The sequence below is a fragment of the Balaenoptera musculus genome, chromosome 11 (genome assembly GCF_009873245.2).
Source record: "Balaenoptera musculus isolate JJ_BM4_2016_0621 chromosome 11, mBalMus1.pri.v3, whole genome shotgun sequence".
Classification (NCBI taxonomy): Eukaryota; Metazoa; Chordata; class Mammalia; order Artiodactyla; family Balaenopteridae; genus Balaenoptera; species Balaenoptera musculus.
This window is the reverse complement of record NC_045795.1, coordinates 30,220,477-30,245,072: the sequence shown is the minus strand read 5'-3', so window position 1 is coordinate 30,245,072 and position 24,596 is coordinate 30,220,477. Positions and strand designations below refer to the sequence as shown.

Genomic DNA, 24,596 nt, shown 5'->3' with positions numbered 1-24,596 from the left:
TTATTTTCAATTTTAGTATTAAATCTCATTTGCTTTCAGTCTAATTTCTTTGAGGCTCATCTTCGCTCTGCTGGCTTAGAAAGCAAAAGATTTCACTTCTTTGCAATTCCATGGACTAAATAAAAAGTATTAAGACCCTGGAGTCTGGTTGAGACCCCAGGACAGGCCCCCAGACACTGGTGAAAGGAATCTTTAAATGACCCCAAATATATAAGACCTTGTGTTTCACGGGTTACCCTCAATTTCTCTGCCAACAGCCCCCGAGCTCCTTTCGAGCACATCGGAAACCAAGTTCTCTAAACAGAAAATGTAACCATGATAAGTTGTGTCACTTTGGTGATATATCTCTCAGAATATTATAAACTGGGTAGCTGAATTTTTCATTGCCTTAGAGACGTCCACAGCCAGAGATCTGAGAATAGAAAGTTCACGTCTCTCCCCATTAGGAAATTTAATTCACATTTTGCTCGGTCCTAGCCTTTGATTAATACTCTGGATGTGTCATGCTGCAGTCCTTAGGATTATGAAAAGTGATTTGTCTAATCTGTGTGTCAGTCTCCTCTGGGGTCTGTCTAGGGGGGAAAAAAAAAAACCCCAGAAACCAACACTCTGTAGCTATTGATTTCATAGCATTTGCTCAGCGTTTGCCTTTACATTCCGGCCAAGTTAAGTGGATACAGAGCAATTTGGTCCATGGAGTGTGGCGAGAGTGTTGTCACCATCTACAGACCCAATTCATCTGGAGGATTTCATGTTGCACATATCAAGACTGGAAGTGGGTTTTAATGAAATCTCTAGCAAAATGAAGTTCATAGAAAAGTGAATGTAAAAACATATGCTTACGATTCCAGCTGGTTGGTTGAGGTGCAATCAAAGTTGCACAGCATTTAGGTCTTCGCTTCAGACTCTTGGCCCCAAGGCATAGATGTTGCGTGATCTGAGTCCATGCTGGGCTGAAGGACAATTGTGAAGGACAAGTATCACATCCCTGGTCTACAGTGGTGTTTTCTGAATGTCAACTAGCCCTCCTCTCTTATCGGTTTTTCCTTTCTCAGCCCCCATTGACTCATTTCTCCATCCAGGCAAAATCTCAGCCTCTCTATCTTCTTTTTTTGTCCACAAATTGAATTTCTCCTGATCTAAGCTGGTACTATCTGAGAATCACTCCTTTCCAAGAGATGGTTAGCCAGTTGGAGGTACACATGTACTTAAATAGATGTGCCCAAGGTGATGCACATTCCTTACCTCAAAGTATTAAATCAAATAGTGGATTTTCGGTCAGAGAGATTAGCTGGAGCAAGTGGGGCTTTTATACGTCTCTGTATTAGAACTCATATGGTGGCCTATTTCTTCAAGAGAGGGTTGGCCCTGCCTGGAGGGGTGTTTCATACAGGAATCTTGCTTTAATTAGTTCCGTGAACCAGAGAGCAATGTGGAGGACCAGAGGTGAGCGGCATATGGAGCTCAGACGCTGGTGGTCTTGGATGGGGAGCCTGTCATTCTAACTTGAGAAGTGCAGGCAGGGCTGAAAGAGTCTTGGGAAGCCACTTTTGCCTTCACCTAAGCTATATATGAAGGAGACATGAAAAGCAATGAGTTACTGCAGAATGCGATCACATAAACTTTCAGGCAACAAAGTTTAACATCTCATGAATTCTTGAAAGGAGTAAAATTTTCCCGATGAAATATTCACTAGAAATGCACTTTCTATTGTTTTGTTTTGCTTTTTCCCCTTCAGTGAAAATAATTATCTAGTGCTTACCAGCAAACCTTGATATCACTTCAGATATTAAATATTGTTATTTCAGCTCCTTTCTAGACCAAGTAATCCCCAATATTTAAGTTTTCTTTTCCTAAATCTTGCATTATTCTTATCGATTTTCTCAAGGCTCGTCCCATGTTCCCCACTTTATTTCAGCTGGATGACATCCCAATTGAAGGAGAACATTGAACTATGTTCAACACTAAGCCGTAGAGTCTAAAGTCAGTGTTTAAATCCTATCTCTACCACTTAAAAACTGAGATGTTTCTAAGCCTCAGCTTCCACATCTTCAGAATGGGCATGACTAGGCTTCCCTCCCTGCCAGCATTGCTATGAAGATTCAATTTGAAATATGATAGCACATTGCTTGGCTCCTGGACCATGGGTTGAACATAATAAAAACAATTTGTATCTGCATCTTGTATGATCAAGACCAAAATAGGTGAAGTTACCTGAACTACCAAGACTGTAGTGACATCTAGACACATCATAGTACAACTATTGAAAGACAGAGACAAAGAGAAACCTTAAAAGTAGTAAGAGAAAATAATGCAATACATACTCAGGAACAACATGATTAAAGTTGAATTTCTATTAGAAACACTGAAAGTCAGAAAGCAATGGATGACGTATTCAAAGCACTGAAAGAAAAAAAAATCAACCAAGAATACTATATCCAAAAAACTGTCCTTCAGAAGTGACGGTGATGAAACATTTTACCAGACAAACAAATACGGAGAATGTTCATTGCTAGCAGAACTACCTTACAAGAAATGACATCGAAGAGTAACTTGAATCCACATGAAGAAATAAAGACCATTGGAAAAGGTAATTACATAGGTAAATATAAAAGACTGTATTATATATTTTTCTCTTTTCTTCTCATGTCAGGTTTAAAAGTGCATAAAACAAAATTTCTAAAACTGTATTTTGGGGCTTACAGAAAGATGTAATAGATACGTCAAAAATAGCAAAAAGGAGTTACGTAACAGAGTTATATTGAAGTAAACTCAACATTGTACTGGAATTAAGTTAGTATTAATCCAAAGTGGGCTGTGATACATTAAGATATAAACTATAATCCCTAGACTAACCACTAAGAAAATAATTTAAAAATCCAACGAAGGAATTAAAATGGCACAGTAGAAAATATCTATTTGACACAAAATAAGGTAGTAAAGGAGGAACAAATAAACTAAAAAGAGCATGAGACATACAGAAAAGAAAAAGAACATGGCAGACATAAATCTAAGATTTCAATAATTGCATTAAGGGTAAATGAATTAAACACTCCAATCAAAAGGCCGCTTGTCAGATTCGATAAAAAACAAGATCCAACCATGTGCTATCTACAAAGAGATGCAGTTTAGATTCAAAGACACAGATAGGTTGAAAATAAAAGGATGGGAAAAAGATATACCATATAAAAAGTAAACATAAGAGAGCTGTAATGTCGAACAAAATAGACTGTAAGACAAAAAATGTTATTAAGGGACATGGAGGGACATTTCATAGTGATAACTGGTCAATTTATCAAGAAGATATAAAAGTTATAAACTTATGCACACCTAAGAACAAGGTCCCAAATGTTTGAATAAAAACTGACAAAATCGAAGGGAGAAATAGATAATTCAACAAAAATATTTGGAGGCTTTAATACTCCACTCCCAATAATTGATAGGTAACTAGACAGAAAACTGGCAATGGTATAAGAAGACTTGAACAACACTACCAACCAACTTGACCTGATCTATAGAACATTCCAGTCAACATCAGCAGAATGCATTCTTTTCAAGCATACATGGAACATTCTCCAGGACAGGTTATATGCCAGGTCATAAAGCAAACTGTCAATAAATTTAAAAGCATTTAAATGATACAAAGTATTTTTCTGGACACAATGGAGTTACATTAGAAGTTAACAACAGAAATAAATATGGGTAACCTCCAAATATTTGAAAATTAAATGACACATGTCTCGATAACCCATGGGTCAAATGAGAAATCACAAGGGAAGTTAGAAAATATTTTTAGCTGAATGAAAACCAAAATACATCATCCAAATTTATATGAAGCAGCTAATGTGCTTAGAAGGAAATTTGTTTAAATAACAGCTTTACTGAGATAAACTTCATATACCATAAAACTTGCCCCTTTAAGGTGTACAGTTCAGTGGTTTTCAGTATAACTCTGAGAGATTTGCAACCCTCACCACAAATTTCAGAACATTTCATCATCCCAGAGAGAAACCCCATACCCATTACCAATCGGTTTTATTCCCTTCCCCCATTCCCTGGCAAACACTAATGCAATTTCTATCTCTATGGACTGCCTATTTTGGACGTTTCTTATAAATAGAATTATATGCTATGTGATCTTTTGTGTTTGCCTTTTTTCACTTTGCATGTTTTTAAGATTCACCCATGTTGTAGCTTGTATCAGTATTTTATGCCTTTTTATGAATGAATAATGCATTGTATGGATATACCACATTTAGTTTATCCATTCATCGCTTAATGGACATTGGGATGTTTCCACTTTTTGGCTATGATGAATAACCCTGCTACAAAAATTCATGTACAGGTTTTTTAGTGTGGACATGTGTTTTCCATTATTTTGGGTATATACCAAAGTGGGAAGTTGGGTTATACAGTAGATCTATGTTTAAATTTTTTAGGAGTCATCAAACAGTATTCCAAAGCAGCTTTACCATTTTATATTCCCACCAGTGATAAAGGGCATCTATGGAAAACCCAGAGCTAAAATAAATCATATTGGTGAAAGACTGAAAGCTTTACCCCTAAAGTCAGGAAGGAGACGCGGATGTCTGCTCTCACCGCTTCTAATCATTGTTGTACTGGAAGTTCTAGCCAGGACAATTAGGCAAGAAAAAGAAATAAAAGGCAACCAAGTTGGAAAGGAAGAAATAAAACTCTGTTTGCAGATGACATGCTCTTATATATAAAAAATCCTAAGGAATCCACAGAAAACCTTTTAGAGCTAATAAACTAGTCCAACAAGGTTGTAGGAAAAATATCAATATGCAAAAATTAATTATATTTCTAAACACTAGCCATGAACAGTCCAAGAAGATAATTCCATTTATAATGGAATCAAAAAGAAGAAAGTACTTAGGAATAAATTTAACCAAGGAAATGCAAGACTTATCTATTGAAAACTACAAAACATTGTTGAAGGAAATTAAAGAAGACTCAAATAAATGGAAAGATATCCTGTGTTTGTGGACTGGAAAACTTAATATTGTTATGTCTGTAATATTTCCCAAATTGATCTACAGATTCAGTGCAATCCCTTTCAAAATCCCAATTGCCTTTCTTGCAGAAATGGAAAAGTTGATTTTAAAAGTCATAATGCTCCTTGGATTGTTATGAATTCAAAAAAAAAATTGCTTGTAACATTTTTGCCAATGTTCTTGTTGCTTTTATGGAGGAGTTGATTTTCAGAGGTTCTTACTCCATCATTCCATAAATGTTTCTAGAGGGAATTTATACCTTTAAGTGTCTATATTTGAAAACAGGAAAGACCTCAAATTAATAACCTTAGCTTATACCTTAAGAAACTAGAAAATTAAGAGTAAACTAAGCTCAAAACAAACAGAGGGAAGAAAATAATAAAGAATAGAGTGGAAATGAATGAAAGAGAAAACAGAAAAGCAATAAAGAAATTCAATGAAACAAAAGGTTGGTTCTTTGAAAAGATCAGTAAAATTGACAAACATGTAGCTAGACGGGCCAAGAAATGAAGGGAGAGAAGACACAAATTACCACCTGAGTGAGAGTGGGCATTACAACTAGAAAACAGAAGAATCCTTACATTAATGAGCTAAGTGTCCAACTTAGGAAGTTAGAAGAAAAGCAAGCATAAAGGTGAGGTGGAAGGAAGGGAAAAATACTAGCATGAGCAGGGATTAAAGGAACAGAAACAAAGATTCAAGAGGGGACTGACAAAGCCAAAAGCTGGTCCTTTGAAAAGACAAGTCTGTGGCAAAATTAAGCAAGAAAGAACAGAAAGCATGAGCAAACCATGAAAAAAAGGGACATAACTGTACATACAAGGCTATCTTGAATAATTTTATGCCATAAATTTGAACATTTAAATGGATAACTTCCTATTAAATTACCAAAACTGACTCAGAATAAATTTTAAGAAATGAATAGATCTATAACCATTGAAGAAATTAAAAAAAAATTAGTGGCTGCGTCTGGCTTATTCTAAGGAGGTGTCTCCCAGCCCTGGTGGCCTGTGAGACTCTCCCTCCCTCTCTCTGCCTCTCTCTTTGCCTGAGTGTTTTGAATATGCAGAATAATGCTAGAATTCTTTCTACTTGGGGCGAAAACTCCTGGGGGGGCAAATTAGAAAATGTGTGTCCAGTGGGAAGTTGGTTGTCTAATGCCCTCGAAAGGGTAGGCATGGCGGGGGGCGGTGGGGGCGTCATTTCTATGTTAAAATTGGTGCTCTAGCAGCATGTGGGTATAGGGGTCATGGCCACACTTGGGTTTGCACGTGAGAGGGTAGGACTCCAGTTAGTTCCCAACTCCTGAGATGCAGTGGGGAGAGGAGTAGAGGGAAAGGCTGTGGAGACAGAGTTCTATGTGCGTCTCTCTATGGGGACCACACAGAAGGCTCCTGAACCCTACCGGGGACACCAAGGGGGTAGAGAGAGTCTGAAGCCCCCCAGCCTCTACCCCAGGGCTGCAGGCTCCGCAAGGATGAATACATTCTACACCTGGCCTTGTACTGTGTGGCCTGCTGACTCTTCTCAGGTCTTTCTGTGGAAAGGCATCCTTGGGGAGCTTTGTTCTGGGTAAGATGCTGCAGCGGGGTCAAGTGGCCATTGCGTAGGGCTGGTCCTCTGCCGACTTTCTGTTTGTGCAGGATTGAAGGGGGAGGTGGGAGAGACTCCCTCACGGTGATGAACCGCAGGTTCTTCCTCGAGGAGATGGAGAGGATAGTGTACACATCCCCTTCGCCTTCCCTCGCCCCATCTCTAAGAGCTTACAGGAGCCCGAAAGGCTGAAATGAACATTTCTGAAGTTTTATTCCCTATGAAAAAAAGAGAGCTATTTTTCTGAGACCGCATTTTATAGGAAAGAAGAAAGTTTAGTTAACCAGGTGTTGGGCTCCTTGAGTGAGGCTGGGACCGATTTGGGGAGGACAGTCATGGAAGGGAACCTGGGTACAGGAACGCTTCTTCATTAGGCGGGGAGGGCTGGCCCCCAAAAAGTTGTTCTACTCGCTGAAATGCTCCCAGAAAGGTGGCTCGCTGAAAATGGATCATAGACAATGTTCTAATCCAACTGCCGTTTTTCAGGTTGGACAAGACAGATTTCATTTGATTGCTTTCGCATTTTCTTTTTATCTTAGGTAAAGGGTGTGCACGGTTTCTCTGTACTGGACAATGGTCCGATTGTTAGAAACCTTGCTTACATGTATATATGTGTGTGTGTTTTGCCGTTACTCCTGTGTTTTGGAAGTCTTTGGGGACAGATGATATTTATGAATGATGTCCCAAGGGTATAATCAGGATGACTCATTCTTGGAACCAGTTTTATCCGTTAAGAGATGCCAGCTGCACCCAGTTCACAACTGAACATACTTGAGACAGCTTCTCGCACTAACCTGCTCCTGGTTTGGGGTCAGAAGGGCATATTTTCGAGGACTTTCTACTTTTCCAGAGATTTAATTTCCCATGATGGAGTCCCGGGGACTTTTTGTTAAGTTGTTTTGACATTGTGAAGTCGGTTACTTACTTGAGAAAAAGTTGTGTTTTGGGATTTCAGAAAACATACCCCCATAGGCAGTTTTATGAGTTTCGTGGTTAATGGCAGTAACAAAGTCTCCTATTTATTCTCTGTCATTCTTGAAGTAGTTCAGAAGAATTTCCTGACGTTATTGTCTCTGTATTTATAGGACATCAGTTAGGCAGGCAGACTGGGGATGATTAATCATCTCTCTTATTCGGCCTCTTACCTTCCCAAGAGTCACCACCAAAGGGGGGAAATGGAGGTGCTCATTGGTTACGTAATGTTCAAAAGCCCCTCCAGTAAGGCAGGGTCAGAATTGGAGACTACAATCTTGGGGTCTAGGTTAGTAAGTTTTCATTTTAAGTTCCACCTGATCCAGTAAAGCTAAATTTCCTGATGGCATCTGAGACTTAATTCGAGACATTGAGGTGTGTCTCACATCTCAGACAAACCCTCCATGACCTTTGCAGAGGGCTGGCCTCCGAGTCTGATTGGAGTCATCTCATCTGCAAGGCATTTTCACTCATTGCTACTTGTACTTTCCTGACTTTTCCCATGGGTGATTGTCCTGGAGCACTTGGATCAGCCCAAGTGAGGTTCCTCTGTCTCCCTTACCCTGTCTCCTGGGGTCTTCATGACCACGGATTCATTTATCTTAGGGAATTTTCCGGTTTTCACTTTTTCTACCCACTTTGCCAAATCGGATATTGTACCAGCATAAGGATTAGGTAGGCACCCCCTCCTTTTTTGGACTCATCCTCGAAATAGCTGTCTGATCCCATCTCTTGGAGAGAAGACAGGCGGAACATCGAAACACACTTCAACCTGCACATCTGGCAGGCGGGCGGGCAGATGAGAGTGGAATTCCTGGACCGGTTCCTTGGTCTGTGGTCTCTGGGGATTGCTTGTTGAATAACTCCACATCGCATCACTTCACAGATAAGGAAGATCTCATCCCCACGGCATCTCTGATTTCGGCACAAGCTTCAGAAAACCCCAAGCAGCTAATCTAGAACATGATGTTTTAAGCTGCTATAATCACCAGCCAACTATGAACATGTGCCACGCACATGCCGGCCTTCCCTTCTTAACTGCAACACTCAACCGGCGGGGCTACCTCGGTGCGCTCTTTCCTGGTTCCTGTCAGAGGCGGCCTATGTCATGCCTGTAGGACGGAGTCTTCTGAAGACACCGGCCTGTGACAGCAGGGCTTCCTGGAAAGGGCACTGAATGGAGGTCAAGGCCCTTGATTCATTCCTCCCCACTGGCACCAACAATTTGTGAGATCTTAGGCAAGACCCCTCTCTGGGACTAAGTCTCCTTACCTGCCAAATGGAAACCTGTCTGTCTGAGAAGTATCTTGACTATTTCAGGAGCCAACTGAGGCAGGCTGGACCAATGGGTCAAACAGACTAACAAGAGAACGTTTAATGGGAAGAGATTTAACATCCTAGACACGGGCTCAGAAAACAACTCAGCCAGGCAGGAACAGAGAAGAGCTGAATAAGCAGAAGCACGTGGGAATAGTTGTTGGACATTTTAGTTAATTGCAATGGAAACATGAGGAGTCCAAAAAGGCAAGTGTAAACATAAGCTGCATTAGTAGAAATATAGTTCTCAAAACAAGAGAGTATCATATTGGCCAGACCAGTGTTGGAGACCTGGGTTCAAGTTTGGGACCTCACCCTTAAGAGGACAGTGATATCCTGGAGTGTATTTGGGGAAGACGGACCAGCATGGTGAAGGGTATGAAAGTCTAGGGCATCTAGGAATCAGCAGAAAGAACTGAGAATGTCCTTTTCCATTTCTGGGAAAGGGTCCATTTAGCAGGAGCTGGTAGTTGCCCAGAGAACCAACCCAGGACAAAAAAGCAAAAAGCTTCAGGTTTTTATTTTTGTTTTTCTCAGCTCAAGGAAGAACTTTCATTTCTTTTTTCTCTTTTTTCCTTTCTTTTCCAACTCCCCACCACCACCACCCAGCTTGTAACATTGCTTCCTCATAGCAACCAGAGAAAATTTTATTTAGTACGTGGTTAATATAGTCATGTGGTTAAAAAAGCTAACCAGCCAACCAACTAACCAACTAACCAAACAACCAAACTAACAAAAGTATAAAAACAAATACAGACACAGGGAAAAGCCTCCTTCTCACCCTTGTATTCTGGAAGGAACAGTTTGGCAGGGTCCTTAGAGCTGGATCTCTGAAGCTATGCTGCGTGGATTTGCATCCCATCCATGCTGCTTACTAGCTGTGTGACCTTAGGCAAGTTACTTAACCTCTCTGAGCCTCAGCGTCCTCATCTGAAAAATAGGAATAATGATGCGGGATTGTAGAGAAGATTAAATGGGTTCATACATGTGAAGCATTTAGAGTAGCTCCTGGCTCGCAGTAAATTGCACAATACATGTTAGCTCTCATTCCTCTCATTACCCTTGGCTTCATTCTCCCCATTCCCCCTCAAGTAACCTTTATTTTTCAAGTTTCTTGTATATTGTTTCAGAATTTCTTAATGCACATAATATAAGCAGATATGAATGTCATTTCTCGTTTTTCTCATTTTTAAAAATTCCAAAGTTAGTATGTGGTACACATTGTTCAACACCAGTTTTTTTGGGTTGTGTTTTTTTTCTTTCCTTTCACTTGATAGTATATCTTGGAGATTTTTCCACATCAGTACAAAGAGAACTTCCTCATTCTTTTTCACAGCTGCATATAAGGAAGAACTTTCTAACAATTAGGGCTTGTTTGAAAATAGAACTCTGTCACTGGGAGCATTCAGGCAAAGAACAGACAGGGATGATGGAGCTGAGATTATGTGTCAGCGAAGTAGTCAGGCTAGAATACTTCTACTGTTCCTCCAACTGAGATTGCCTGATCCTGTGTTAAGTTGTCCAAAGATTAAAGAGCAGTTTAAAAAACTCCAGAAACAACATTGTTGTTTTCTGTCTCGCTCTGACTTGGGGCTCAGCCAGCCCTGGGTGGTTCAGACTCCAGAGGGCTGGCTTGCAGGGCTGACCTGGGCCATGTCAAAACGCAGGAGGTTCTGAGTCAAGGTCCTGGCTCATCATCTAGCCCCATCGGGAGCTAACCTGGCCCGTCATTATTACCTAGAGGGAAGAAGGATTCCATTCCAGTAGATTCCAAGCCACTCTTTGGCAGGCATAGCCTCACCGGGGAGTGTCCTCCAGAGTGATACCTATCAGGGTTCTTGGCCTTCCCCAGTCAATAGAAACTGATAAGAGGCCAGATAAGAAATTCAGTCAAGGCTTTATTGGGGCCCCTGCCGCAGCAGGGTGGGAGCAAAAACAGGTAACAGTTACCCCTGCTCGCTCCCCAGCAAGGGTGGTGAGCTGGTTTCTTACATGGGGTGAGGGCAGCGGCGTGTTCGGGGGTCAGGACGGAAGGGTGACATAGGTGGTCTGCCAGCCCCTTTGCTGCTGTTGTGTGCGGGGTGCATGCACAGCACCCTGCTTTTGCTCCTGACACCCTGTTTTTGCTCTCAGCTCTTCAGAAGTGGTAGTTGGTTTTTGTTTGTTTGTTCGTTTTTGTATCTTGTTGTCCATACTTCGCCCCAACTGCGCATGCATGCAGTTATTTTTAGTCCCTTATAGTTTCTGTGTATTTTGTTACTTGAGGAGACATTTGTCCAGGTGCAGGCGCTGCAGCAAAGGGTCCCAGGTCCCAGCCTGTCTCAGTAGGACTTTGGGTTTGTTCCCCACTTCTCAGCCTGCAACTCACCGTCTCAGGTGGAACTTAGGTGGTGGCCAGCATGACTGCGTTCCCAACAGGCAGCCAAAGCCCCAGGGCTTCTCTTCCACCTGCTCTTTCCTGAGCGGTCAGTTCGAAAGGAAGCAAGAGATGAGCTCGACTTCCCTCTGCCAGCACCTCCCACAACTGGAGAGTGAGGGTCTCTTTTTTTTTTTTTAATTTTTTTTATTTATTTATTTTTGGCTGTGTTGGGTCTTCATTGCTGTGCGGGCTTTCTCTAGCTGCGGCAAGTGGGGGCTACTCTTCCATGCGGTGCGCGGGCTTCTCAATGTGGTGGCTTCTCTTGTTGCGGAGCACGGGCTCTAGGCGTGCGGGCTTCAGTAGTTGTGGCACATGGGCTCAGTAGTTGTAGCTCATGGGCTCTAGAGTGCAGGCTCAGCAGTTGTGGCGCACGGACTTAGTTGCTCCGCGGCACGTGGGATCTTCCCGGACCAGGGATAGAACCTGTGTCCCCTGCATTGGCAGGCGGATTCTTAATGACTGCGCCACCAGGGAAGTCCCGAGTAAGGGTCTCTTGACTTGTGATTGCAGAAGATGAGAGGAGATTGTGTGCCCATTGCCCAGGTGATGGAAAGGTCCCCCAAGTCCCAATAGAGTCTGAAATGTCCCCTCTAGAAATGAATCCTTTTGAGTCTTTTTGCTCCACAGATCTGTAAAAATGCAGGTCCCATTGAGAGAAACAACACAAACATTTTTCAGGCACTAATTCCTCCGTGGGTGGGAGTGACTGAGAACCGTGCTCCCCACAGGGCGCTCAGAACAGCTGGCAGGAGGGAGTACAGGTGGGAGAGGGGAGAAGGTTCTAGAGAGAGGTGGGAGGGCTGCTGGCTGCTGGCCCTGGACCGGGGCCATATGGGTCCAGATCTTAAAAGGAATCGATCTGGTCTACTTGCTAGGATTCTTAGCAAAGAATTAACTGCAGCAACAGTTAACCTTGCCTAACTCAAGGTTACAAATATTTTCCCCCATGTTTTCTTCAGAAGTTTTATAGTTTTAGGCTTTAGGGCTAGGATCCATTTTGAGTTAGTTTTTGTATGGAGTGTGAAGTAAGGCTCAAGGTTCATTTTTTGGGCATATGAGTATCTATGTATTCCAGCAACATTTATTGAAGAGAATTTCCTTTCTCTCCTGAAATGCCTTTGCGCCTATGTCAGAAGTCAATTGGCCGTATACCTGTGGGTCTACTTCTTTTAATACTCCTGACCCCCACTCTGTCATAGCCCCTGCTCAGGGCTAGCACATGATAGGTGTTTAATAACTGCTGGGGGGGGGCTATAACTTGATTGCAGGTGTTTTCAGGGCTTTCTCATTAGATCCAGGTGAATGTCGCTGGGCTTGGGGAGAGGAACGCAGTAAGGAAGTCAGGTGGTATGACAACAGCAGTGTGTTATTGGTGCTGGTTCCTGCTCACACTGTCCCTAAGAGTTGGCACTAAATAAGTCAGGGTCGGCCTGAGTTCCTGAAAGATGCTACGGATTAGGGTTGGGGTTTGCCTTCTCACCAAGCCAGCAGGTTTCAGAGACCATGCCCCCAGCTTGTGAAACTTAGGGCTGAATAACCCAAAGTAACCTTCAGCAAAGGTTATCCTTGATTCCTGGTAACTGTCTAGAGCAGTGGTGTCCAATAGAAAGATAAAGCAAGCCACAGATGTAACTTAACATTTTCTAGTGGATGTCTTTTAAAAAGTGAAAAGAAACAGGTAAAACCAATTTTATAACATAATTTAACTCAACAGATACAAAGCATCATCCGACATACAATCAATATGAAATCATCAATGAGATATTTTATATTGTTTTGAACTAAGTCTTCAAAATCCGGTGCGTATTTTACAATTATAGCACAACTCAATTCAAACTATGCACATTTCAAAGCTCAGTAGCCACGTGCAGCCGGTGGCTACCATGTTGGACAGCATGGCTTTTGAACTTGCCTTACGTTTCTGGCTTTAACGCTCTCCCTTTCTTCAAATCTTTGTTCCATAGAAAAAGCTCTTCCCTCTGGAGTTTAGCTTCCATTTCCCATCCCAGTATCTCCTGTTGCCGAAAGACAAGATCAGAAGAGGAGGGGGAGGAGAAGAATATCTTGAGGATGGAAAATACAGAAAGAAAACCTAAATCCAGGTCAAACAAAAGCTCTTGAATCAGGTTTTATTTACACCTGATGAGTTGGTGAAGAAGAGTTGGTGAGGAAGCCTCCATGGTGTGCAGGCTCACGAGAACCAATCTATTACTTTTCAGGAATTTTGCAAGCCAGTTGTTAAACACAGCCATTAATGAAAATTAAGCTATATAAACTTTCCATTGAATATATTAAAAACATAAGTAATAAATATACAACACGCAACACTCACCACTTCCTAATTACGTGACTCTACTTTGCTATCATCTCTTATGACTATGACATCTGAGTGGCAGAAACACTATAGGATGCCGTGCTCCTCTTTCCAACTCTGAGTCATAACTTGAAATCCGTAGGAGTATTTACACCACAGAAAATGACAAATGTTACAAGTCGGGGCTCTACCCCCAAATTTGCCAGTTGTTAAAACTTTACCATCACGCCCCTGGGAAAGCTCTAGAAGATGTCAACTCAATGAGATGAAGGATGCTTGGCACATTATACATGTTCAGTAAGCTACATGTGGAGTAGCTCTATTGATAATGATTGGAAATCTGAATAATTTCCAAGAGGGAGAGGATGTTTGGTTTGAAACAGCCTGTATCATTTCTGTAAGTTTTTTCCACACACGCCTACTGTTGGCTTTCCCAAGTGTCCAAGAGTGAGGTTGACCTAGAAGTTACAGCTGACTCTCAGTGGAGCCTTGGTAATAAAGTTATTCTCTAAGTACCCTCATTCCCATCGCTCTAAAAGACTAAGACAGAGAAAGAAGGCTTGAAAGCCTACCTACTAGATATTCATAGCAATTTTCTCCAAGAGGTGAGAGTTTTTCTTTTGTTTACCTGCATTTTCTAATTTTTCTACAATAACATTCCCAGTTTTAACTAAGTTGATTTTAAAAACAACACATAAGAAGGTTTAAATGTCTTCAAAGGCCTATTTAGGTGCTAAGAGTGGGAAGAGAAGTATTAAACATGAGAGTTTCAGCTGAACTGGATGAGTCTCCCTGGCTGGCCAGTATTTGAGATAAATCAATTAAAAGGAGGCCAGGGACTCCCCTGGTGGCTCAGTGGTTGACTCCACGCTCCCAATGCAGGGGACCCAGGTTCAATCCCTGGTCGGGGAACTGGATCCCATATGCATGCCGCAACTAAGAGTTCTCATGCCACAACTAAGGAACCTGCAAGCTGCAAGTAAGGACCCCACCTGCCACAACTAAGACCCCGCACAACTAACTAACTAACTAACTAAATAATATATATATAAAAAAAGAAATTCTTAAAAAAAAAAAAAAAAAGGAGGCCAAACAGGAAGACTCTAGACAGGTGTCTGTGAGCCCTGGAGTGTTTCCGTTGAAGTACCCTTTCTCCCACACGAGAGCCCCCATTCATCTGCACAGATGACATATGGGATGTCGATAATGAATATGGATTTGATGTGACTTCATCTCTCTGCCAAACCAACTCACAGAACGAATTCCACTTTCGACTATGTTAAATGAGGTTTTAAAAAGTGTATCAGAGGATAACTTTTGAAGTCTCTCAGCTAGATCAAGAGGTGCATTTGGGAGAAAACTTTGGGGACAACTCTTTCCCCCTATACCCATGGTTGGAGCCATATTCTGATGTCTTTGATTTATAAGGGTGAGAGGCTAGAGGGATCTGTCTTGAGAGGGCTTTGACTTTTAAGGGATTCAACTAGTTGAAACCTTATGTGCAGTTGGAAATAAAGCTCTTTTATATCATAAAAGCTTGAAGGTGGGATGGCACCCCGGAGGTCAATACTCTAAACCTAGATTGGGTTCCTGAGTCCCCTCTTTATGTCTATGTCCAGTTCCCTTCTTTGCCTGACACACCTCCCACGACAGTGCAGTCCATTTTGGGTGGCATCCATAGAAAGTTCGGCTCACGTTGATCCTATAATGTAGGATTGTTGTTCCTAGGTCTACAAGATGGGGGCAGGGACACACATGGATGCAAGCTAGTGAGATCTGTATAAGAAAAACTATTTCTGTAGTAACTTAATGCAACAGGACCAGCACTCACTAAGCCATCCTTTATGTGCAAGGCAGTGATTTAGGCACTCTGGGAGATATAAAAATAAATAAAATAGGGGCTCCACCCACAAGGAGTTCACAAGCCGCAGTCTAATGTGTGCATACAACCAACTCAAATAGAAGGCACAGGATGAACTGATGAAGGAAATGGAACCAATATTTGTTGAGTACCTTTGATGTGCTATCCTTGTCATGGGTCTCATGTTATCCTTGAGGCTTCTGCATTAAACTCCCTGAACCTCATTTTCCTTATTTGTGAAATTTGGTGTTGGATGAGATGCCCTCCAAAGTCGTTTCCAGCCCTCACATCCCATGATTCATCCCTCCTTTCCTGGTGGCCCCAGGCTTCCCTCTCCTGGGTTGGGCTGGCTAAGGGAATGGATAGGCAAGAGATATATTGTTGTTCTTTTTTCCCCTCCCTGTGGGATGTACTGTTGACTTCAAACCAGTTTGAACAAAGCACTCAGGAATAAACCACAGAGAACCATCTAGAATTGGCAGAGGATAACCCTATGACCCCAGAGGCCTTTCCCGACTCTAGTTTTTATGATTCACTAATTTGCTGCACCACACTCTGTCCGGGAACTCAGAGTTCAAAAAAGATGCAATGTAAATTGCTGGAGGTAATGAGAAGGCTGCCGGCACCGTGGGACCAGAAGCGTGGTTTTCAGTGAAATTAAATACAGAGAGATATTTAAAGAAGCCAGAGACATTTTTTTTTTCCCCTGAGAGACTCCCATTTTAAGGCGGGTAGGGCACATTTCAGGTTTTCTTTTTTCAGTGGTGTGACTAGGTTTTTGCTATGCTATGGCTCCAGTAGAGCTGCTTATCTGTGTTATAACCTCCCAAAAAGCTATCGGATACAGACATGGTTGTTTAGCAATAAGTTCTGCGGTAATTAAAAGAAATCATGTTTGAAGTGGGAGATGCTGTAGGAAGACCAATGTTCTATAAATACGTTTGTCTTCTTTGAGGAAATTGCTGAGGGCAAGGAGCAGTAACTTGGTGTTTGATGAGTTTCATGACTTTTTAGTGCTTTCTGCATTTCCCCAACTTTTGGGAATCTTTATGCCTCTTTGCAACTTTGCATTGAAATTATGTGATGGAGATAAGAGACAAGCAGGATAATTGTTCCAGAATTACAGTGTGGCCAGAAGACCAGAAAGCTAATAGCCTTTGGTGCCTATAGGAGTTCAGTGAGGGATGGTTTACTTGGGGGATGGAAGGAGAGGGCCGGCCAGCCAAGTGCATATATGTGTGGGAGGTTATTAAGTAGTCAGTACAGTGGAATCACATCTTCCCTGGGTCCACGTTCTGAAGTCAGCCATAAGGTGTATACCATGCATGCTTAATAATGTTGGTTTAAATCCCATAGAAAGGCACACACTGGAGAGTGTCAGGCATCCCGGTGATTTTTCCTCTATGTTGGATCATGCTGCTGTTTTGGGGCTGGGCACCAGATGAAGAAGTGCACCTGTGTTCAGGGACCATGTTCTATAACAAAATATGTCTTTAAATGTTGAGTTTGTACTCAGAACATGCACTCAGCAGAATCACCTGAGGTTGGATGTCCCAGAAGGAAGAGTAGATTCATATCCTTCATCTTATATGCTCTTTGTAGAAAACGACTATAGAGAAAAACACCAGGCTTAATTACTAACACAATTTAAATAGTTATTTTCTGCTATTATGATCTTTCTCTCATTTTCTTTTTCCCCCAAATGTGGAAAGTTGAAACAGCAAGATATAATAAATGGGTACATGATGCAAACAAACTGCATAAAGATTGATGTGTATTATCTCCCTTGCTTTTCACAAGAACCCTGCATAGCAAGTGGGGTTATCCCCATTTTGCAGATGTGAGAACTGAGGAAGGTTACATGACTAGCCTAAGCTCAGCTAATGAGTAGTGGTGGAATTTGAGCTAAGGTTCCAAACCCTGTGTTCCTTTTTATATGTCCTAGAGACTGGATATATTTTTTAAAAGGAGGATAAGAACATAGAAATCACATGAAGGAAGGAAGGGATGGAGAAAGACTTGCAAATAAGAAACAAACCTTTATGGAGTGTCTTTTATGTACCATTTGTTGCACCAGGCATTTTCACATCTCTTCGTGTTCCAGACTGTGTTAGTTTCCTATGGCTGCTGTAAAGAATTATCACAAACTTAGTGGCTTAAACAACAGAAATGTATTCTGTCACAGTTCTGGAGGCCAGGAGTCTGTAATCAATATTGCCGGGCTGAAATTAAGGTGTGAGCAGGGCCATACTCTCTCTGGAGGCTCGAGGAGAGAACCTGTTTCTTGCCTCTTCAGCTGCTGCCGGCTGCCAACATTCCTTGGCTTTAACCACATCCCTCCAAACTCTGCTCTGTGGTCACATTGCCTTCTTCTCTTCACGTGTCAAATCTCTCTCAACCTCTCTCTTTATAAGAACACTTGTGATTAGATTTAGGACCCACTTGGGTAACTCAGGATAATTTCTTCATCTCAAGAATCTTTAACATTTGCAAAGGCAATTTTGCCGTATAAGGTAACATTCCCAGGTCCTGGGAACTAGGACATAGATATCTCTAGGAGGACCGTTATTCGGCTGACCGCACAGCCTAACCATAAATGTTAGGAATGGCCTAGGTGAACAGCTTAGCCATTTATATATTTCGTTGTCGTAGTTTATTTTTCTAACTCCAGAGCCCCTTAATCATTAGTTCTATGCCTTACCTCTGAGGTCCCCTCGGGCTGAGGAGGGAGAGGAGTCATCCACCAGCTGAATTTGCTTCACACTGATGTTGGTGCAAGAATTTTTAAAACTGTGTTTGTTTTATGTTGTTGACCCCTGGTCCATATGTGAGCCTTAGTTTTTGCCTTTGGCGTGAGGTTGACTTTCAGTGAGCTTAGCATATGGTTGCCCTGGGTCATTGCTTTTTGCAGAAGGCTACAGCCTGTCTGGTGCCCACATCTTCTGAGAACAACCAGTTCACGTGGCAGCAAGAGAGACTGGCTGAGCTGTGCAGGACGGCTGATCACGGAGGCCAGGGGGAGGTTTGATGAATGCTTCTCCTTGTGATGGGGGATGGAGTTAGAGGAGGTCTGAGAGGCCCTCAGAGACTGAAGCTGCAGAACAGGAAGCGACTCTAGCATGTTCTATGACCTCTAAGTGGAGGACTGCAGTTTAGAGGGGGTGAGGAGGTGTGCTCACAGGGAAAGACTGATGGTTCCTCAGAATTTGAAGGTGTCGGTAGGATACTGGCACCGTGATGAGGCCAGCACATAGTTCACAAGGGCCAGCCAGCCCTTCTAGGGTATAGGAGGTGTTCCTCTGCACGGAGGGGACAGGTGCTGGCTCTGACCCAGAGATGTGCAAACCCAAATCCCAGTGATCTCTCCCAAGGGCTTGAAGTTCGCTTTTGACTTGAAACTTAGACACTTGAATGTCCCTCCATCACTTTAAAATCACGCTTATCCCACTCTCCTCCCAAACCAGTCGTCTCTGCTGACGTGTCCATATTGGACATTTGTACAAGCATTCTCTTAGCCACTCAGGACTGAAGTCTTAGTGTCAATACTGACTCTGAATTTTCTTAGCTTTCTGCCTCCCTCAGTCCCCTTTGAGAAGAAGCAGATAGCCTAGTCGTAGGACCGTAGGATCTGGAGTAAACAGAGAAACCAAGAACACAAATTGTGCTCCAGGCAGGCTCTTCCACTTATTTGCTGTGACTTACTCTCTACTATTCCGTCTCTGAAAAATCAGGATAACACAATAAACCCTACCCAGCAGGGTTATTGTGAGGATTACATAAAATAATAATAATAGTTATTATTGTTTTTGTTATTCTTTCTCTCATAGCTTCCACTTCAATTCAGGTCTTAATCACCCCAAATCAGGACTGTAATAAATTCTTCTAAATCAGTACTTTTCAATCCTTTTAACGGTGACCCAGAGTGAAAAATTTATTTTAGATCGTGACATTACAAACACCTCCACAAAATGGAAGTACAAGTTTTATAAAATACTGATATTTTCTATCCTTTTCTCATTTGTCGCATAAAAATTTTGTTTCAATCTATTACATTGATTTCATGACCACTAATGAATCAGAAAAGGGGCTGCGTCATGTAGAAGACTGAAGCCATTGTGAGGACTATGGATTTTATTTAATTAGTTCCTCAAAAAAGAACTCTATAGAATTTTTTTTTTTTTTTAAAAACCACGTTGTTAGATAATTTTTCTTTTACACTCAAACTTCTTTAGGCCCTGGTAGCTCAGTGTGTTGTCCTAGCTGTGAGTCTACAACATTATCATCGGTGAGAAAAATCCCAAGTCGTACTTTGAGAAGAAAACACCCCCAGGATCCCATCCTCACTCCCTTGGAGCAAGATGGTGGCCCCAGGCCTCAGCTGACCTGATCTCTAGATAACCTTTTAAGTTGTGAAGAGCTTTAGTCTATCTGTTCATTCTCAGCTAAAAATAACTCACTGGTCAAGAACCATCACATTTCACAATGCAGCCTGGAGATCTCACCTCAATGCAGGGGTGAATCTCAAGGTCTGATCAGTCTGACCTGACCTTTAGAGGGGGATGCACTTAGCACACAGGGTAACGTGGCGCCTGCAGATTACTTGGGGTTTATCAATCGACCTCATGCATGTCCTTCAAGGAGCTCATCATGTACAGCTCATTTTCCCATTTCACAGGGTTCAACCCAAGAGGCCTTGCAATGCTCACCGCCCTTGTTCTCCTGTTTAAGGAATACGTCTTCCTCTCGATGCCTCTCTGGAGTTCAGGGCATCGTGTTCCTCCCAAATACTAACAAGAACTTACAAATAGCGAGTCTTCAGTGAGGAAGACTAAACATCCATTAGCAGGGCAGAGATTAACATGCATTACCCTCTTAGTCCTCCAAATGACCCATGGAGTTAGGTACTAATGTTGACCTCCTTTTATAAAGGAGGAAGTCAGGGCATAGAAAAGCTAAATACCTTTGTTTTTTTGTTTGTTGTTTGTCTTTTTTAGTATGCTCCAGTATTTTAATAAGTAATATTGTCTGTGCCATGTAGAGATAGCTTATGTACTTCCTATATATACAATTCATTTTTATGTTATGTTATATTACATATATAATTCACTCGTAGTGTCACAGATGGAGGATAGATTTTTAATAACAAAAAAAGGCTATTGGCAAATTTGAGCCTCATGCATATCAGTAGTGTGTTTTTATTAAATTTATTAACTTTTATAAATGCAGCAATTTATTCAGTAAAACCTGATCATGCCTAAAATTTCCCAGTGTTCACATTTCATAAAATCGTATTTTCTAAAGAGCACAACATAATATTCCCAGAACCTCTTCCTTGAAAGTAATCATGGTTAAATACCTCTTCTAAAAGGAGAGGCAGAGTCTAATTCCAATTCAGAACATTGTCTCGCAGCTTGATTAACTCCAGGGCCACATGCTGTGTGGTATATTTGAACTGGTGATGAGAAAGGGAAGCAGGGTTGAATGAAGTTATGAAGGAAGCTCATTTCTTCCTCAGTGCTGCTACCTTTGCTCTCCCTTTCTGCTTTCTTTCTCTTTTCTTGATGGCCTGTTTTATGTTCCAGCTCATTTTTTTCTCTGTCTCTCCCCCTTTCTTATATTTTCTCCCTCTCCCTCCCTCAACTAAAGAAAACCCAATCTTGGGAAAGAATCTGATAAACATACAAGTATACGTAAGTGGTCATAAGGTCTTAACTCTCTTGCAGGCTAGTCTATGGTCGGTGCACATCTGTTCATCAAATATTTAGAGAGCGCCCGCTTACAGGCAGTCCTCGGGGCTGTGTGACTTTATTGAACCACCAAATTGCCATTATTCCTGGGACCTTCGTGGACTTCATGTACATAAGGGACGAGAGAGATGAAGTGGGTGCCCAGGATCTCATAACTCGCTAATGGCAGAGCCGGGAGACAGAAGTCCCTGATTCCTAGCGGTGTCGTTCTCCCCACTATAGCATACGGCCTCTCCGATTTGCTTTTTCATATCCATCATGGTGAACCTCTACGTGGTCTTGAATCAGAAGTGGAGAGTTCTTGGGATGAAGGAGGCAAACAACTGGTGTGGTTAAATTCCCATCATAAAGGAAATGTCCTTTTCCAGTTATTTTTAAGGTTACCCTTAAAAGTACATTAATGGGGATTAATGATCATACCCTCTTATCAGCGTAGGGACCCAGGTCAGGCAAGTTCTGGTAAACGTTTGGAAAGGTCAACATACTCCCCTATCAGCAAAGTGATTGCACTGAAAATTCCCGGGCGCAGAGAGGGCCCAGAGAACCCGGTGGGAGAGGAAGGTCTTGGAACACAAGGTGGAGTAAGGCCCACTTGACAGCTGCCCACACCACATCAGTACTAACTGGCTCTTTCATTAATTGGGTCATCTTGAGAATCTTCCAGTAGCTAGTTCATCCCCAAGATCGCAGGTCAGGATGCTGCAGGGCTGAGCTAACTGACCCCTCAGATGCACATCCCTGCCCGGCCCCCAATTACCCAAGTGCTTTGAACTCTCCAGGCAAAATTCACTTTGCTTCTGGGCTGAAGCACACTGGGCACATTCTTGAACAGAGTTCAATCTAACAGGATTTCCCTAAAACAAGCAACTCCCTGGATGTCCTGGGAAGCACCGTGGCTACTGGGGGGATTAACATAGCCAGAGCAACGTGGCTGTGGTCCAGAAAGAAAATGTATGTGCTTTTAAAAAAAACTGGCTCAGAGTCTTGGGAACCCCATAATCAGAAGCATACTCATTCTGACGGTTTCAAAAGACCCAACACCCACCTCAATGCGACCTGGCGAGGGTTCAGAGAAATCCACCCCCTCTTTTGTCTTTTGGATGGAATGCAAGAGCCATATAAGACTTCCTGCCTAGAAGGCAGAGAGAGGGCAGGCCTTTGCCACCCTGTCTCAGCAAAGTGGGGGACGTTTGGAGGTGGCTTGTTTGGGGGCTGTGGTCTCATCTTACGGCACGAGGCGTTCCGTGTTAATTCTGCATGGCGCCCACGCCACTGCAAATCTGCCATCTAATCTTTATCTAGGGTTTTTGCTGGTTTATGTCTTGTTTTGTTTGTCTCCTGAGGGAGAGGTACTCACAGTTTGAGGTGTGGGTGGTTCCTGTCAGGGCCGGACATGCAGAGATGGATCAGGAATCGAGACTAGGGGGCTGCAGGCCAAGAATGATGAACTTGATGTCTTCAGCGGTCAGGCCTGAGGCCCAACTAGTAGATTTGTCATGGCAGGACAGGGCAAACAAGTCTTGGAGGTCAAGGCAAGCAAGGTCAGGAACCCCGAGGGTTGGGTACCTCAGAACAATAGCGCTGGCTGGTAGAAAAGTCATCCTGGGTCTAAAGTAGACGCTGAGTCATCTCTGGCTTCCTGATTATTTCTAGTAGGCTGGGCACAAGTCTGGGCCCCACGGGAGTCTACCTTCTATCTTTAACAAGCTAGAGGCCAAAGTTTAAAGTCTGGGAAAAGGGAGAGTCTTACAGCTACTAACAGACACCTCCCTGGGGTCTACCTTATCCTCTGCAGAGAGAGGGCATTGTCTGTGGGTGTTGGAATTGCAGGCCACTTTGGCAAAGGAAAATGGAGGAGCCATTTGCCTGTAGTCTGTTGTGATCTGTATTTTCTACAACTGGAACTGCCAGTGGAAGATTTTAAAATATTGGATCCACACCGAACCAGCTTCGTGGGGGGACTCTGCGAAATGAATGCTTCAGACCTTTCCGTAGACATCTTGATTTTCTAGAATTGGCTGAATTTTAGGACGAAACTAGTTTTGCAGGTCTGGTCACAGTTTTGCAGGTCTGGTCACCTCTGCACACCCTGGTTCTGGTCTGTGCCCAGGGATGGAGTTTCAGCGTTACTCCGCATTCCTCCTTGTAAGTCTTATTTCCGCCGTTCAGCTCTAATGGTGATCAAGGGTGGATGTGTTACCATATTTAAAGCTGGATTTCTAGACCAGTGCTTTGCAGACAACTCCTAGGGAATCCATCCGTGGTTGCTTCCCACTCCAAACCAATCATCCGTGCACCCATGCAATCATTCATTCAAAAAGCAAAGACTCATTAAAGGACTTCAGTGTGTCAGAGCCTACCAGGTGCTGAGGAAAGACACAGAGCTGATTGAGAAGGAAGAGATGGAGGCATGATCCTAAGGGACTTGAAGAGTGGCGGGGTCAGTATCTGGCTTAGGGAAGGAGAAAGAGGGAAGATAAGCTCTTTTGAACATGTAATACAAGGCAAGCCTTGAAGGTTTAGTTGATTAGACTGATGCATGATCAGAGCACACAGGGCAGTGAAAGGAGGGGCCGGAATGTCCAATCCTGGAAGAGACTGGGCTCTGAACTTTGAGAGGAAGAATATGGTTTCCTCCCTGGGGGTGCATGTCGCTGCCCTTTCTATCTGAATGACCTTAGCGATGGGCATTGCTGTGAGGTTGAACTTGAAGAGTCCAGCTTTCTGTTTATGAGCAGCCCTACCCAAGTGACTTCAAAGGTTTTAGTCTACAATGAGCTGATCTGGTTGGCTTGATTGGAGCAGGTCATTCTAAGCCACAACCACAGACTCCTTCCAGCGGGGCCAGTTGACTTCCCTTTGTTTTACTGGTAAGGGCTGATCCTAGAATCAGCACACACATGATCACGCTTGACTACTTGACTGGACGTTTCTTGAGGTCAGTAGCCATTGTTGTCCATCACAACTCTCTAGGGCCTAGCAGGTCATATGCTGGTGATTATATGAAAGCTGTGAACTTCAGGTAAGACAGTGTGGAAACCCATTACTTACCATGAGTAGAAACCCATTGCCATCCCTTGAGAAACTCCTCTAGTACATGTCTGTTCTAGTTGGGTTAGATGGGAGACTTGAGTCAACTCTGCACACCCCCACCCAGAAAGGCTGGGTGCAGAGTTATCATTCAGTTTTCCTCTTCTGCAACACTTTGTGTGTTGTTATCTACAATAATTTTACAAAATGATACTTATCCAGGGAGCTTAGAAATCTTGGAATGAAGTCAGCTTTGGCAAATTCTATTCCTCAGGGTTGAAAGCAAATGCATCAGCCTGGGTCTCTCAAGAAAAAACAAAACTCATGC

The 24,596-nt window shown here is 42.7% G+C and overlaps 1 protein-coding gene across 1 annotated transcript in view; it reads left to right on the top strand.

Moving 5' to 3' along the window:
- RUNX2 (RUNX family transcription factor 2) overlaps positions 1 to 24,596 on the top strand; it is a 282,428-nt gene that overhangs the window by 257,632 nt on the left and 200 nt on the right. The window lies entirely within an intron of this gene.